We start from the raw sequence: 5,405 nt of genomic DNA on the forward strand, positions 1-5,405 counted from the left end.
CCCCACTCTCTTCTGGCTTGGAGAGTTTCTGCTGAGAGATCTGCTGTTAGTCTGATGGGCTTCCCTTTGTAGGTAACCCGACCTTTCTCTCTGGCTGCCCTGAACATTTTTCCCTTCATTTCAACTTTGGTAAATCTGGCAGTTATGTGTCTTGGAGTTGCTCTTCTCGAGGAGTATCTTTGTGGTGTTCTCTGTATTTCCTGAATTTGAATGTTGGCCTGCCTTGCAAGGTTGGGGAAGTTCTCCTGGATACTATCCTGCAGAGTGGTTTCCAACTTGGTTCCATTCTCCCCATCACTTTCAGGTATACCAATCAGACGTAGATTTGGTCTTTTCACATAATCTTATATTTCTTGAAGACTTTATTCATTTGTTTTTACTGTTTTTTCTCTAAACTTCTCTTCTCACTTCATTTCATTCATTTGATCTTCAGCCACTGATACTCTTTCTTTCAGTTGATTGAGTCGGTTACTGAAGCTTGTGCATTTGTCACGTAGTTCTCGTGTCATGGTTTTCATCTCTATCAGGTCATTTATGGACTTCTCTGTATTGGTTATTCTAGTTATCCATTCATCAAATCTTTTTTCAAGGTTTTTAGTTTCTTTGCACTTCATTCATAGTTCCTCCTTTAGCTCTGAGAAGTTTGATCAACTGAAGCCTTCTTCTTTCAACTCATCAAAGTCATTCTCCATCCTGGTTTGTTCCATTGCTGGTGAGGAGCCGCGTTCCTTTGGATGGGGAGAGACACTCTAATTTTTTGAATTTTGAGCTTTTCTGTACTGCTTTTTCCCCATCTTTGTGGTTTTATCTACATTTGGTCTTTGATGATGGTGATGTACAGATGCGGTTTTCGTGTGGATGACCTTTCTGTTTGTTAGTTTTCCTTCTAACAGTCAGGACCCTCAGCTGCATGTCTGTTGGAGTTTGCTTGAGGTCCACTCCAGTTAGTCTAATCCCGGTTAGGCTTTCCCAGTTAGGCTACTCAGGGGTCAGGGACCCACTTGAGCAGGCAGTCTGTCTGTTCTCATATCTCAACCTCCATGCTGGGAGAATCACTACTGTCTTCAAAGCTGTCAGAGAGGGACATTTACATCTGCAGAGGTTTCTGCTGCTTTTTGTTTAGCTATGACCTGTCCCCAGAGGTGGAGTCTACAGAGGCAGACAGGTCTCCTTGAGCTGTGGTGGGCTCCATCCAGTTTGAGCTTCTGGGCTGCTTTGTTTACCTACTTAAGCCTCAGCAATGGCAGACACCCCTCCCCCAGCCTCGCTCCCACCTTGCAGTTTGATCTCAGACTGCTGTGCTAGCAATGAGAGAGGCTCTGTGGGCATGGGATCCTCTGAGTCAGGCACAGGATATAATCTCCTGGTGTGCCATTTGCTAAGACTCTTGGTAAGTGCAGTGTTAGGGTGGGAGTGACCTAATTTTCCAGGTGTTGTGTGTCAGGGTTTCCCTTGGCTAGGAAAAGGAATTCCCTTCCCCCTGTTGCTTCCCCGGTGAGGCAATGCCTCATCCTGCTTCGGCTCTTGCTTGTTGGGCTGCACCCACTGTCCTGCCCCCACTGTCTGACATGCCCCAGTGAGATGAACCTGGCGTCTCAGTTGGAAATGCAGAAATCACCCGTCTTCTGTGTAGCTCATGCTGGAAGCTGGAGGCTGGAGCTTTTCCTATTCAGCCATCTTGGCACCCCCTCGACAATTTTATCTTGATAATTTTAGAATCTTTTACTTTCACATTGACTTTAGACAGTCTGTTAACTATATATTATGGTGAAGTCCATCTTGCTATGTATTTTCCTGGTGTTTGCCAGACCTTTTGCATCTGGATGTCTAAATGTGTTGTAAGATAAGGGATGGTGTCATCGATTTTTTTTTTAAACAGATTTCCTAAACTTCTTGCTTTTTCTTCTCCCTCAAGAATAATAATGATTCATAAGTTTGATCATTTTCTGTAGTCTCATACTTCTTGAAGGCTTTGTCCTTCTTTTTACTCATTTTACTTTATTTTTGTCTGACTGGATTAATTCAAAAGACCTGTCTTCAGATTCAGAGAGTCTCTATTCTGCATGGTATGATCTATTGTTGAAGGTTTCAACTGTATTTTTTAACCCCTTCAAAGAATATTTCATTTCCAGAAAAAAAATTAAGATATCTCCTTAGTAAATTTCTATATTATATCCTGAATTGATTTTTGGATTTCTTTGTATTCATTTTTAGATTTATCTTGTATTTCACTGAGCTTCTTTAAAATCAGTATTTTGAATTTTTCTGATTTTTGAAATATTTTCTTTTGGTTAGGATTCATTGCTAGAAAATTACTGTTCCTTTGGTGCATCATAAACCCTTGTTTTTTAATACTTCCAGAATAATTATGCTGATTTCTTTGCATCTGGGCAAACAGTCACTTCTTAATTTTGAATTTACTTTCATTAATGCAGGCAGGACCTTCTTTCTTGAGAGTGTCACTATGATTTATGTTGGGTAGGGTCATTTGTGCCTCTGGGTGCATTCAGTAGTAAAGACTCTATTTTTTTTTTTATTTTTTTATTTTTTGGTTATAAATAGCTGTAGTGTGCCAGCTTTCTCAAATGCTGGTTGTCATAGTGGTGCACCAGGTGTGTAAGCAGGCTCACTGCCCCCTGACAAGCTAAGGTGGCATGGACAATGGTGTTAGTAGAAGTTAGGAAAAGTTTGTCTCCTTCCCAAGTGCTGCACTCTTGTATCAGCAGATTTTGTACTGGGTTGTGCCAGTCAACTTCCTAGCCAGTAGGTGACATTTTCAGGTAAAAGCCAGCTGAGGCAGTATCTGTAGGGTTTATGCTTGATCTGTGTTAACAGCTGGAGAAGTGCTCCAGTGTTTCATGTGGTGAGTTGGGCTCTGGAGCACTCAAGAGCTTCAGTGCCACCCTCCCTCTAGGAGGGGATGGTGGAGGCAGGTAGGGGAAGCCTACACTCAGGCTCTCCAATGGCAAGTGCAAGCACCAGCCCTGACATGGTGGTGGGGGAGTCCTCAGGCCCCTGGAGGAAGTTGCTGAGGTCTCTTTATGGTAATCCCAGTACAACAACCTCAACAGGTAAAATCAGGTTCAGTTTCTCCTTCACATCTCTGGGCATTCAGGATGTTCAATTAGGTTAGACATTGCTATTTGCTTCTAGGCTACAATTATGTTAGCAAATTTTGTATTGGACTATGTGGGTTCACCTCCTGGCCATTAAGTGGTGCTTGCAGGTGAGAGCCAGCTATGGTGGTAGCAGTAAGTTTATGCCTGATCTTTGTTAACCAGGAGAAATGCTCAGGTGCTCCAGGTGATGGGTTGGGCCATGGAGCTTTCAGTGGTTCTAATCTCATGCTCTGCCTCTGAGGCAGGGGTGAGTAGACAAGCTAGGGAGGGCTGGGATGGTGAAACCTGCACTTGGGCCCTCAATAGTGAGCATATGTGCTGGCCCTGACAGGAGTCAGAAAGCAGTTCTTAGGCCCATGGAGCAATACTTCAAGGAGGAGCGAAGCAACCATTACCATGCCATAGAGTTGGCATGGGTAGAGAGGCAACTCGTGCACCATGGCTGAGCAGGCAGTAGTGGAACCCACCTTGCTTTAATGCTTTCAACCTGGCAAGGGTCTTTGCCACAGCTTGCAGCTGGCAGCAAGCTAAGACAACTAGCCAGGTCACAAGTAGTTTGTCTTCAGATGGCAAAACTGCTGCAGGCCAAAAACTTACTGCCTGTGTCAAAACCGTGGCTCCCAGGCCAAATCTCTTCAGGTCCAGTCTTGCAAAGACAGGGTTATCAACTCCCATGCCTGTGGCTAAAGCCCATATCACATTCACCTCTTTTCTAGCCATGAGGACTTCTCCCCTACTCAAGGCCAGATCACAAATTTCCCTACCAAAATTCTCCAAACCAATAACTGCCTCCTGTGCTGGCTGGCAGTTTCCTGGGCACTCCTGGTTGGTTTTGTTTTGTTTTGTTTTATTTGACAAAATTTTGCAGTGTAAATTTATACACAGTATTTTGCTATGTCTAAGTGGGTGAGATGTACTAACAAGCTTCTAATCTTCCATCTTGGAAAAAATTATGTTATTTTAGCCTGGTGACTTTCAAGACTTTTTTTCATTTCTGGTTTTAAATATTTGACTCTGCTTACATATATTTGATGTTGTTCTATTTACCCTACCTGGAATTCACTCAGATTCTTGGATCTGTACCTTATATTTTTTAATAATATGGACATTTTAACCAATGTTTTTTCAAATATTTTTGTGACACATACTATTCTCTCTTTCTGAGACTTCAAGTACATGTACAGTAAATGTCTTGTATTGTAGCACAAGTCATTGAGACCCTGTTCATTGTTATTCATTTTTTTCTCTGTTCTTCAGATTCAATAATTTTATTAATCATTCTTCAAGTTCATTGACCCTTTTTTCTGCCAGCACCAATCTATTGTTAAACAGGAAATTTTTATTTCATATATTTTAATTTTCAGTTCTAGATTTCTTGACTGAGATTCTATATATGTTTACTTATTATAAGAATATTTTTTCTGTAAGTTCTTGAGCCTATACACACTAGCTACTTTAAAGTCCTTGACTATTGAATGGAGTCATCTTAGGGTTGACGTGTTGACTCATTTTCTCTTGATAGGGGTCACAATATTCCGTTTTTTCCAATGTTGAGCATTTTGTAATTACATGCTGAAAATTGTGGATGATAAATTATAGAGATTCTGGTCATTAACCTGGGGGCACTTGCTATCTCTGAGTAGGCTTAATGTCAGGAGGTTTTACTAGAATAAAGTTCTTGAACTTGTCAAACTCATTCACCTTGACCTGCTACGAATACATGCAAGGATGAAATTCACCAATTGAGTTAGGAATTCTTTTCTCTGGGTCTTCACAGTGCTCTGTGTATGGCATTAGTCACACTGCACTGAAATGGATTGTAAGTAGATTGTTAGCTGCTCAATGCAAGACTCAGATCTTATTTATCTCTACATTCCTGGCACCTAACCCAGCGTCTGACACTCAGCGTGAACAGGCATTTCATATTTGTTGAAGTAACTAAATAATTAAAAGAATCAGAAACTATGCAATTCTAACTCAAAGTTCATAAAATACTGGAGTATGTGAGTCTTTCAATTCAGAAGCAAAAATGATACAAGCTCAGTTCCAACTGACAATATCGCTGAACCACAACACAAGATACAGTTAAGTGCCCATGGTAAACGTTATTAAAAAATATATTCATGATCACCAACATATTTTATTTGCAGAGTCAGGGAAGGAATTAGAACATTTTAGAAAAAGTTCATCAATTATGAGTGAAATGAAGTTTTAGGATCTCAAAAATAAAGTTTATTCATTGTACCTTATTCTTTGATGAGAATTAATACTGTGTGTGTGTGTGTG

The sequence above is a fragment of the Mandrillus leucophaeus genome, unplaced genomic scaffold, assembly GCF_000951045.1.
Source record: "Mandrillus leucophaeus isolate KB7577 unplaced genomic scaffold, Mleu.le_1.0 Scaffold1034, whole genome shotgun sequence".
Lineage (NCBI taxonomy): Eukaryota > Metazoa > Chordata > Mammalia > Primates > Cercopithecidae > Mandrillus > Mandrillus leucophaeus.